Source organism: Pinus tabuliformis, chromosome 7 (genome assembly GCF_031772625.1).
Source record: "Pinus tabuliformis cultivar Carrire ecotype Pingquan chromosome 7, CPIR1, whole genome shotgun sequence".
Classification (NCBI taxonomy): Eukaryota; Viridiplantae; Streptophyta; class Pinopsida; order Pinales; family Pinaceae; genus Pinus; species Pinus tabuliformis.
The window spans coordinates 1,768,273,496-1,768,286,621 of record NC_142293.1 but is presented as its reverse complement, the minus strand read 5'-3'; positions in this window follow the sequence as shown (position 1 = coordinate 1,768,286,621).

Here is a 13,126-nt window from a genome sequence, read left to right as displayed (position 1 = left end):
GTTTCTCCACACTACCATCAACTGCTTGTTTTACCTTGTAAATCCATCGGGAACTCACCACTGACTTGTTCTCCAGTCTTAGAACAACAACCCAAACACTTTTCTGAACTATGGAGTCATACTCCTCCACCATAGCATCAACCTAGACTGGTTTTTGTACTACTTCCTCGAAGGAAGATGGTTCATTCTTTATACATTCCCCAACAAGGGCCATGTAACTAGTGTATTGCTCAAGTGACCTCCTCTATTTGCACTGAGAAGATGGCTCTCCCACATTCTCTCTCGCATTCATCAACAATTCGTCATCTTCCCTTGAGTGTTTCCGCCCATCTCTGGAAAACTTTGCATGAGTGGATGTCTCCACTCCTCGATCCTCTACATGCAGCTGCTCCGCATCAATCTGAGGCTCTTCCTCTTTAGGATCCAAAATTTCCTCCTCTACATGCAACTTGAGCTCCCTCTCAAGGGAAACTCGCATGGCCTTCTGCTCGTCAAACTTTAGATCTCTGCATACCATTGTCCTCTGACTGGTAGGCAAGAACACCTGATAGTTGTGGGGTGTATTAGTGTACCCCACAAGTATCCCCAATTCTTTTGTTGGCTCTAGCTTCTTCCGGGCATCTTTGGTCACATGGCAAAATACCATGAGCCAAAGATCCTGAAGTGACTCACATCTGGTCTCTTCCAGGAGAAAGCCTCCTCTAGTGTCTTCATCCCCAGTATGCGATGTGGGCTTCTATTCTACAAGTATACCATTTTATTGCATTCCTCAGCCCACAAATGAAGTGGTAGGCCTTGGTCATGCAGCATCGCCTGAGCTTCTCCCACAATCATTCTGTTCTTCCTTTTGGCCACCCCATTCTGCTATGGATTATGGAGTGCCGTTAACTCCCATTTAATTCCTTCTACTAAACAGAAGTCCTTAAACTCTTGAGAGACATACTCTCCACCATTGTCGCTTCACAAGGCCCTTATCTTCTTTCCTGATTCTTTCTCAACCAAGGCTTTGAACTCACAAAACCTTGAGAAGGTTTGATCCTTCCTGTGCATGAAATAGATCCAGCATCTACGATAAAAATCATCAATGAAAATAACATAGTACCTTTGTTTAGTGGTGGAGGTTGTCGAGAATGGTCCACACACATTTGTATGAACTCGCTACAAGATTGCTTCAGCTTGAATGTCTCGATCCTGAAACGAAGATTTTGCATACTTACCCAAGGTACAACATTTGCATGTATCCACTTGCTCAAGTTTACCCTTGGGAAGTCCAGTAGAACTCTGTTGCATGATCTTCAAGGTCCCATGGTGCAAGTGGCCCAATCTTATATGCCATAGCTCGCCAACATATTGACTTTGCACCACTCTACTTTGGAACTTAATGCAGCACAGTCATCTACCTCCAGCTTGTAGAGATTCTTCACTTGAATCCCAATCCTCTTGGTCTGTCCCGTGCCGATGTGTCTCAGGAATGCCTTTCCTTTACTAAAGACTACATCATAGCCTTTGTCTTCCAACATTGTGATGGATACCAAGTTCTTCTTCAGTCTAGGCACATACTTTACATTAGTCAAGGTGAGAGGAGCTCCATGCTCCCTCTGAAACAAAATCATGCCTTCACCTGAAACACGATACTTTCCATCATCGCCCATTTCTATGCGCATCTGGAGGTCCTTCTCCCACAAGGTACTAAATAAACTCTTGTTGTCGGTCATATGGAATGAGGCTCCACTGTCTAGGTACCAAACACAACTCACCATCGATGAAACCATGCATGCAATGAGCGTGAAATAAAATTCGAACTGTGAGGTCAGTGCCTTACCATCTGATCCTTTCGAGGATCCCTTCTTGGATTTCTTCTGTGGAGAATTTGTTGCATAATGGCCCACCTCATGACAATTAAAGCATCGCACTTTAGATTTGTAAATATTCTTCCCATCATGGGAAGAACTCGATTTGGAATGGGAAGCCTTCCCTTTCCCCTTCCTCGCCTTACTCGCTAAGGCTATATTTTCTTCATCATCATGCTTTGATGAAGAACCATCTCTGGTGCTTCTCCTGATCTCCTCCTGCATCAGATCTAACCACAGTCATTCCTAATCTGGAAGTTTCTCTCTTCCATTTACTGAATCTTGGTAGCTATGCCAGCTCTTAGGAATACCAAGGAGAGCAAGACTCACCATGTCATCATCGACTGTCGTGATTCCTACACTTCCAATCTCATCCCTACAGGTGGTGAGCTTGTTCAGATATGTAGAGATTGTGTCGCCCTTTTCACACTTGATTTTCTGAAGCTTGTCTTTCAGCGCCAACTTCCTCTGGTCACTGTTTTTCTAATATAGATCCTTCAATGTTTTCTACATTGAAAACAGTGTCTCCTTCCCATGGAAACTCGAGACAATATGGTCTCGAAGTCCCTCCAAAATAATCCTCCTCACTCTAGCCACACATTTCTTTCATTCCGCCAATTCTTGAGCATTAGCAGCTGCTGGCTTTGGGACTTCTTGATCAATGATGTCCTTCAAACCATTGTCCTCTAATACCGCTTCCATGCGATCCTTCCAGGCTATATAATTCGAGCTGCCATCCAGGGCATACTCGAGTCTCAAACCATTTAACGCCATTGGTGAACTTTGAGATGTGATAAGAATTCGATTTCTATAATCAAGAACTTCAACCTTTGAACTTCTCCCTTCTTTGTATATTATTCTCTGCTTTGATTACCTTTCCTCTGATACCATGTAGAAATTCTCACTATAGATCACCTAATAATGCAAAATACTTGATCTACTTATAAAAAAACTTGCAGAAGCTTAATCGATTTTGAGCAAGATCAAATAGAACACATATAACAGAGAAGAAGATTCAATCACACATGAAATGCAGAAGAATACTCTGGGGAAAGCCTCAGGTAAAAACCCGCTATCTGCATTATCATACAAATGGAAATATCTCAGGATTACACAAAGCTTTAGCTCACAAGCTATCCAGATCTCAGTACAATCCCTCACTGTTGCTCATAAACAGAATAGACAACACGTATGTCTTCCTTCAGTCCTCCAAGCCTCCTATTTCCTTGCGCAGTTTCTCCTAGGTCCTCAAGTTGCCACCTGTGTGTAATTACCTCACACATTTCTCACCAAACTCAGAAATAACTGCGCGATCCTCAAGGAAATAATTCCTTCTACATGCAAGAGATATCCTCAAGGGAATATTCCTGCAACAGATAGTACATTGTCCCATCCTTTGATCTCAACCGGGTCTCTATCTGAACTGACATACATGAGTTATTTATGAGATAATATTCAGTTATCTGAAGTACACTAGTTGCATGCATGCATGCATTGACTAACTGAACTCACAATCAGTTCCACAGACTATTGGAACTAATCTAACTTGAATTAACTTAGTTAACTTAGCTAACTAATTACAACTCAAAGTACAACTCATCCTTATCTCCTTAATTAATGGATAACTTCCTCAATCAAAGGGATAACTGTTACATGTCTTCACATAGACTTCATGTTTGATTTTCTTTAACTAATTAACTCAATATGAATTAATTAATTATTTTACAAACAGTTGTTGAGCTCAAATTCGAATTTTAATTCACAATTTTAATTTAGGGACTAATTAAAATTGGAATGTATCCCGAAATGCTATTTATAGCAATGTTATTTTTAACATTTCTATATTTAGCCTTTCTTGTTGCTATTTTCAACACACTTGTAAAAACTTGACAGGCCAAACCCCTTTCCGACTGGTATATGGGCAGGAGGTTGTAATGCCCATGGAATACATTGTGCCAAGTCTGTGGATTGTAGCATTAACAGATATGGTTGATCGTGATACTACGGAGAAGCATCTTGCGCAACTGGTATAATTAGAAGAAGATCGTTTTCTAGCAGGATTTCATCAACAAGTGCAAAAGAATCACGAAAAGGCATGACATGATATTCATATAAAATAGCACACCTTCCAAGTTAATGATTTGGTATTTCTATATGATATAGAATTTACAAAATTCCCAGGGAATTTTCAAATGCATTGGCTAGGACCTTATGTTGTGAAGGAAATTACCGATGGTAGCACAATTCAGCTCACGAAGCTGAATCATTTCTAGGAAAATCCAATGACAATCGATTGATGCTATGTGGGGGTGATCCCGCCCCTGCGCAATGACTATATTATGGCGGGATAGTCTTAGTACTTTAGGCAGATGCAAGGAGGTACGAGACTATAAACTACACTCCCCAAAAGTAGGAAAGAAGAAGCAAGAGAGATGTGCGAAGGATGGAAGGCGCAGAGGTGAGATGTGTCGAAGAAGCTACACCACAAGGCCTGGTCCCGCATGTCCTGGACAAAAAATGACCATTGTAAGCACTGGAGATGATTGGATGGAAAATTTCCATTGAAAGGAGTGGGGTAGACGCATTTATGTATCATATCTTTGGAAATATGCCCCCAAATATTCATTAATGATCGGAAATTAGATGGAACGGTTGGATTTGAATTTAAAATCATCTATAAATATGACTTGCTGCCCCGCACTCAAACACTTTGCCTCTTGAGAGTTTGTATTGATATTTTTCACCTTGTCGCATGTTAAGTCAAGAATTGTATATCTAAGCTTGATTGGGAAGAGCTCTTTTCATGACCAAGGTTGGCTGACATACCTAAATTTCTCCGAGAACATTTTGTGGCCAGCATGACTGCAACGCCCCTGAGACAGAAGCAACGCCATTTGTCCCTGCAAAATTTCCGACTACGACACTTAGGTATCCCAGACCTAAACATTCTTTGTCGCAACCTTCTATGTCCAAGGCGATAGATAAGAAGCAGAAGAAACCTCAGCAGGCCCCGGTGAGGCAGCCAATGTGAAAAAACCCCACAGAAGTCTGCTAGAAGGGGAAGATGGATCGATCACAACATCCAACAAAGCCGAGGGATTTAAGTGAAGAAGAACTATGCAGAGGCATCGAGGAGATTGATGTTGAGGAGGGTGAGCTGATGAATCAGCTACCGAAGTATATCCCACCACGGAAGGCCACATCCAAAGTGCTTAAATATCCAGAAAATTCAAAATTCATGGTGACTACACCACTCTTGCTGGAAAAGGTGGTGTTTGAGGGCATGTTGTTAGCCCGCATACCGACCCTAAAAATGGAGGATTGTGACTTAGGGGATCACAAGAAGTTCCCTCAGTTAGCGCCAACCAAATAGTTGTCCAAGGTATATTATGAAGAATCAAAGGTTACGCGGTTGGAGCCGATGAACTGGGTCGCTAGTGTTGGGACCGCGGGGCTCCTGAACATACTCTAGGTCTTGCATTTCAGTCACACCATCATAAACACCATTTGTATCCGAAAATTTCGTACATTGGTGCAATATGGGTGTCTTAGACTAGGAGAACCTATCCCAATAACGGACATGCTAATCCACCGGATCACCTTGTTTCCATATCAAGTCGTGGATCCAGTAGAGGCGTTTGGGGGAAAAACGCAGGAGAAGAAACGTGTGGACCAGATGAAGAGCGAGTTTGGACTCTTAAAGAATTCACGTGGATATTCTATCCGCTCTATCACAGATCCCGTGGTGTATTTTTCCACGCATATATTAGCGTGCAAGATCATGCGTAAGTGTCATGCAAATGGAGTTTCGGCCCTTGTCATTTCTTTAGTTGCGCAGTGCGCCAAAGGAGTCTAGTATAACTAGGCTCAATACTTGTGTAAGGAATTCTTGGAGAACTTTAGGGAGGCCCAAGATGAGGGAAAGGTGTTTCATTACGTTTGGTTTTTATTGTTGATTACTTTGATGGCGTGGCGGATGCCCGAGGACAATCAATTTCCTCAATAGGAGTCGGACCTCCCGGAGGCAGTGAAGTTCGCTTTGCTCTAGGCTGCAAAGGAACCTGCACAGTCACTGAGGCAAAGATATTATGGGTCTTGTTTGAAACGGATTTGTGGATGGTGATTAGCCAGAGGCCGAGTCAGTACGAGCCCCTCATTGAATTCAAGGCAGATTTCCACAACCTACATGTTCGCGCTAGGAGGGATCCCTAGAATACATGGCACAAGTTGCCATACTTGGTGGCTGAGGAAGGCGGAGCAGAGATCGTGGGCAAGTGGCTATGGAGGATACCACCGTGCAGACGATGGCAGCAAAAAAACAGAAGGAAGCCCAGAAGGTTTCCACTCATGAGAAAGTTTCACAGCAGAAAGAGGTTGCTGCCAGAGAAAAGGAAGTGGTAGACAAAGAACACACAACCCGCACAATGACAACGTCGCAGACCACTATCGACATTGAAGAGTCTGATACACAGGAAACATTGGAACAAGAAGAAACATATGAAGAAGATGGGGGGTGATAAGCCCCATAAATGGGTAATTATATGGGCTCATTTTGCCTCCTAACTTAGCTTAATCCACCATTCTCATTAGTTTATTCCATGCTTTTTATTATATTTATGCTAATAGAGTGAGTTGGGTTGGTCATTATGCCTTAAGTCTAATGTGTGCTTAATGCAGATTTTTGGTCAATTTTGGAGACAAATTCAAAGATGTAATGAACATTTGGTAGCAAATATTCAAAGAAGACAATGGAGAGGATTTATAGGAGGGTGTCCCCCTCATTTATGACTCCCTACTTCGAATTCTCCTTCAAAAAGCTCGAAGCACAAGCAGCCACATCAATGCACCAAAGAGGTAGCCAAGCAAGTGGAGGATAACTGTTGTCTATCTCAAGTTTTGGGAGCCAAGCCTCCCTGATTTTAAGGGAGATGTTGGGAGCTCCAGTTGTATAAGTAGAGAGTCTTAGGGCCTCATTATGTTGTTTGATGTTAGTCAAATTTTCGCACTTTTGTTGCAGCTTTTCTCTACTTAACTTCGAGCTTACTTTTGTACACAATTTCATGTAATCTTACTGTTATTTTGATAATGAAGATGAGAATGTTTCTAAGCTAGCACTGAGTTACCTCAGAGGGCTGAAGCTCTTGGTTTAGGGCCCAATCCAAGCAGCCAAGCACCTCTTGTTTTGTATTTATATGCTTTGTTTCAGTTTATGAATGAACTGCTGATAGATAGATTTATTTCCTAGTTAAGAATAGGTTGCTTTTGGTAATTTAAAAGGTTGTTTCCATTGCAGTTTGTTGTAGTAGGTTGAATAGTGATAGAAGAAGATACAAAAAGGCCATCAACAGAGCCTCGGCCTCCTTTCTCCCCTTTGGGACCATGAACTGACGCTAAGACCCTCTTGCTGCCACAAAAAACACAGATTTGTCTTTGCCATAGGATTTCTAGTGTTGCAGCTTGTTAGAAGGTTAATGCTTTGCTGTAGACCTATTTCATCATGCTCATTTCTATCTATGCAATAAATTTCCTTCCATTTTTTCTTTCCATATAGCATTTTTCGGCATTTACTTTCGTAGATCAGAATTTAGACTAGCTTGATGAACAGTTTTGTTTTTTAAGTGTAGCTAGTTTCTTTGCTTGCTTAGTCTCATTGTTTGCTTTTCAGTTCTCTTGCAGTACATCTCTGCTCACAATAAGTCAACCAATCAGCCATCACCATCTCTTTTTTATCCATGTTCCACAGGTCATCCAAAGTCCCTCACAAGTTTGCCTTAATTTTCTACACTTTTCTCATGAACTTTCCTCTCTTTCCTTGAAAAAGTCCAACCATATTTCTCTTCCCTAATCCTCCTTGATGAACCTTAAACACCTTAACACATCCTCCTAGCCATCAACTACCCTTTCCACCCATTTTCCTACCTTCAAAACCTCTAAAACAGCTCTTGGCATCCTATTGTAGACCTCCTGTAGACCTCCGTAGATCCCGTGCAACCTCCTGTAGATTTTCCTATAAGTGTCTTTTTGAAGTCTGATTGCAAGGAAAGCCTCCAGAAGGCCACATGAGACCTCCTAGGACCCCTCCACACCTTCCTACACCTCTGCAAACTCCAAATTCGCCCTCCATCGCCACCTAAATCGCTACCACATTCACAAATAAATAAATCACATGCATGACAATTTAACCTAGAAATACATAAAAATCAAAAACGAAGTTTTTTTCTCATTTCCTTCTAGAAATAGCTTGAGTAGATGTTGTTTACTTCCTAAGTAGGTAATGGCATTCATTTTATGGTTTTTCACCTCTCTTTATACAAAAGTAGGATTAGTTGGTTAATTAGGGTTTGCTAGGGTTACTTCACATTTCAGTTTTCTTTCATTTTCTTCAAGTAGAGTAGCCTCTGTAGGGTAAGCTTTCCTTTCTTTCATCACATACAAAGCTTCTTTTGGAATTCATAGAAGTTGGATTGAGCTCCTAGTGATCTTGCGCCAGCTGACCAAGTGACAGCATGCAGTAATAACTAGTACTTGTGCATACTTCACCGTCGCTTCCAAGTTTGTTACGAACTACCGGGTTGATAAAAGTAAAGTAGGAAGCCCAGGAGTTGCAGCATTATTGCTGCAATACTGGTGCTCACCAATTTTTGGCGCCATTGTCGGGGAAGCGTCAGAGTATTGTGTGATTACTGCTTTTCTTATATTTCTTACCGCAACATTCTACTAATTAGTTTATTTCAGCAAAAGTAGAGTAGTTGTTTCTTTCAATTTCTGCATGTCCTTGCTTTCACTTCAATTCTGCAATTTCCATTCCAGCAAAAGTAGATTAGCCATTTCCATGCTTTCATTTCAATTCTACAATTTCCATTCCAACAAAAGTATATTAGCCATTTCCTTGCTTTCATTTCAATTCTGCAATTTCCATTCCAACAAAAGTAGATTATCCATTTCCTTGCCTTCATCTCAATTCTGCAATTTCCATTTCAGCAAAAGTAGATTAGTCATTTCCTTTCTGCATTTCATTTGATTTCCTTTTTCAGTTCTGCAATTTCATTTCAGCAAGTTCATTTCAGTCAGTTGCAATTTGTTTCTTCAATCAATTTCAGTTTTGCAGGTACAAGCAATGAAAAACAAAAACCAACCAAAAAATATTTCCTTTCATGCCTCGTAGGAACATAGATAATTCAAGAAAATTCTTACCCAACACCCCCACCACATCACATAGCCACCCTTCTCTCTTCTTCGGTGGCAGTGATCAAGAAGAACCTTTAGGTGAACAACGAGAGATATTTGAAGAACCTATAGGGGAAGAAGAAGAAGAAAACATCCCTCCTGAGACAATGGCTGAAAACGGAAATGCTAGGGGGAATGGAGAAAGAATAGAAGGTACCTTTCCCATCCAAGAGACCAATGGGGACACTAAAATGGAAAACATAAGCCCTTCAGCCCTACCTCACTTCCATGGATTGACTACAGAAGATCCTAACACCTTCTTGTTTGAGTTTTTTGTTATCTGTCGAACCTATGACTATGCAAAAGATGAGCAAAAGTTGAAACTACTCCCTTCTACCCTCAAGGATGCAGCATTGCGGTGGTTCATGGGGTTACCTGGCAATAGCATCACAACTTGGGCTCAGTTGCAGCAAGCCTTTAATAACAAATATGGAGACTATTGTAGGTGAAAAGATACCAAGGAATAAATCTTCTGAATGACCATGGGAAGTGATGAATCATTGGAAGATTATGAAGAGAGGTTCCAACTCAGTTATAAAAGGGCCAAGTGCACACTTGACCTCTAATTACTGAAGTTGGTCCTGCTCAGGGGAATTCTGGAAGACCTTCTAGACATCTACCAACTACTTATGAAGACATAAAGACTGTTTTTAGAAACCATTCTAAAGCAGCCAGAAAGAGAAGTAGGGGGAGTCAACCCATAGCCAGTACCTCCTCATCCAGTTCATCCACAAAAGGTGAACTTGGACACATGCTGGAAGACTTCAAGAGTGAGATGTTGCAGACTCTTGCCATGCAAATGCATACCTTACATATCAAAAGTAAACAAAAGGAAGCAGAGAGGGCTTTGGCCATGTTTTGTCCTAGGTGCACGAGAAGGCATCCTATTAACGAATTTCCATTGAACTCTATAGAGGTTTTTTCACTCTGTGAAGAAGATCATTCTACAAATAAGTTCCCTTCCTTGCCCGAACTTAAAGTTCTATACAAAGTGGCCGAACGAGCCACTGAACCACTCTATTTCATGAACCAAAGGAGACCTCATGGACCTAGGCCATACCAGCAGGGAATGAAAGGGACATCTCAGGCATACTACAACCCCAACCAAGCCACTTCCATACCTTCTTAGGGCCCTTAAAAAGGAACTGAACAAGGCCATTAAAAAGGGCCATTTTCCTTTACCTTTCATAGATCAAGTGTTAGATGGTCTGGCGGGGAAAATGTTTTTCTCCTTCCTAGATGGGTTTAGCGGGTACAATCAAATTCAAATCAGCCCAGAAGACCAAGATAAGACCACTTTCACTTGTCCTTGGAGTAACTTTGCATATTGTGTCCTTCCTTTTGGTTTGTGCAATGCTCCAGCCATTTTTCAGAGAGCAGTATTGAGTATATTTTCTGAACTGGTTCATGATGTGGTGGAAATATATATGGATGATTTTACTCCTTATGGTTCTAACTTTCAAGCAGTTTTATCTAACCTAGGGAAAGTTTTGGACAAGTGTATTGAAATGAACCTGTCCCTCAGTCCGGAAAAATTTGAATTTTTTATGACTGAAGGGACCGTGCTAGGTCATGCAATATCTCAACAAGGATTGTAGGTGGACTTCAACAAAATTGCCATTATCCAAAGGGTCCCACCTCCTCAAAAGGTGAGAGATGTCCGAAGTTTCCTAGGCTTAGCAGGATATTACAAAATATTCATTAAAGATTTCAGTGAGTTAGCCTCTCCGTTGTTTGGTATTTTGGGAAAAGATGTCGAGTTCATATGGACTGAAAACTATCAAGAAGCCCTAGATACCTTGAAAAGAAAACTTGTGTCTGCCCCAATTTTGAGAGGACCAAACTGGGCCCTACCTTTCCACATTCACACAGATGCCTTGAACAAAGCAATAGGAACAGCCTTGGGACAAATTGATGAAAAGTTACCTTATGCCATATACTTTATAAGTAAAAAATTGACAAAGGCAAAGTTAAACTACACGGTCACCGAGAAGGAACTCCTAGTTGTAGTGCATTCCTTAAATAAATTCAAACATTACATCACAGGCTATCAAACCTTTGTACACACTGATCATGTTGCAATTAGGTATTTAATGAATAAACCAGATGTAAATGCTCACATTATTAGATGGTTGCTTTTACTACGGCAGTTTGATTTAACCATTGTTGATAAGCCTGGTAAAGAAAATGTTGTTGCTGACTTTTTGTCTAGATTAAATTTGCCTGCAGGTGAGGAAGGAATGGTGGATGATCAAATCCCAGATGAGCACCTATTTTATATCTCAGTACTCTCTCCATGGTTTGCTGATATAGCAAATTACTTGGTTTCAGTACAGTTCCCACCACACCTGTCCTCAAAAGATAAGAGCAAGATCGTGAGGAAAAGCACCCCTTTCACTTGGATTTGGGGCAATCGCTTCAAACCTGGCCCAAATCAGATCTTGAGAAGATGTGTCAGGAGGAGGAAGTTTTTGACATTCTCCTAACCTTCATGATGGGCCTTGTGGAGGCCATTTTGCAGCAAAAAAGACTGCCTTCAAAATCTTTCAAGTAGGTTACTATTGGCCTACTCTTCATGAAAATGTGAAGAGATATACCAGCCAATGCGATAGGTGCCAAAGGATGGGGAAACCTACTCCAAAGGATGAGATGTCCATGCAACCTCAAGTGAATTTTGAGCCATTTGAGAAGTGGGGCATGGACTTTGTGGGTCCTATCAACCCTCCTTCAAAACAAAGGCAATACATCATTTTGTGCACTGATTATCTGACAAAATGGGTAGAGAAAAAAGCAATCAAGGTAGCAAGTGAGGAAAATGTAGCTGAGTTTTTAAGAGAGAACATATTCTATAAGTTTGGGTATCCAAGAGAACTCGTTATAGATCAAGGCAGTCAGTTCACTTCCAATTTGATTGAAGACCTAGTCACACATCATAAAATCAAGCACAGGACTTCCACCTCTTACCATCCACAAGCCAATGGGTAGGTGGAAGTCACTAACAGAGATTTGGAAGGAATTATAACCAAGGTAGTGAGCAGCACCAGAAAATATTGGGTGGATAGACTAGTTGAGGCCACCTGGGCCTACAACACAACATGGAAGACCACCACAAGGTTCATACCCAATGAACTGGTCTATGGGAAGAAGTCTTTGTTGTTGATAGAATTTGAATACATTACACTAATGATGGCAGATCAGCTGGACCTATACCTCAGCCATGCACAGAGGGAAAGGCTACTCCAGCTCAATGGATTGGATGAACAAAGATTGCAGGCCCTTCTCCACGTAAAGGTAGTCCATCTTCAAAGGAAAATATGGCATGATCAAAATATCAGGGAGAAGCAATTCCAAGAGGGAGATTGGGCACTTCTCTATGACTCAAGCTATAAAGACTTCAAAGGCAAGTTGAGGACAAGATGGTTGAGACCCTACACTGTGGAAAAATGCAATGACAATGGTTCAGTTCTGATCAGAACCATTGATGAGGTTGCCATCCCCATGCTTGTCAATGGACATAGGTTGAAAATTTACAAGAAGCCCCTCTCCAAGCAAGGGTTCATTGAAGATCTGAATAATAAAGAGTTGGTAGTGGAGCAGGTCTCAGCCTCCACTCCACCCACTCACTAAAGAAGCAGAAAAAAATATAATAAGGGCTCAAGTAAACCTCCATGAGGCGCTTGAGTCCCATCATTGGGTTGAAAACCTCTTTTGAGGTGGCCCAGTGATGACAAAAACAAAAAAAAAAAGGAGAATAAGATCCCTAGGTGAAAACCTCCCTTGGAGGCGCCCAGGGCAGGCAATTAGGGTGAAAATCTCCTTGAGGCGCCCTAGTTGTCTTTCAAAAAAAAAAAACAAAGAAAAACAGAGAAAAGAAGGAAGAGGAAATTTGCAGGTGACAGGTGGACCACAAGAAGCAAGAGAGGATGCCACAAAGCCTATTTCACCTCCTCCATACTCTTCTCAATCATTTCTGACCTTTCTTCCACCTCACTGTGTTTTTTTTTTTTTTCTGAACACTGTGTATCCTATAGGAGGCCCTGTGCATTCTA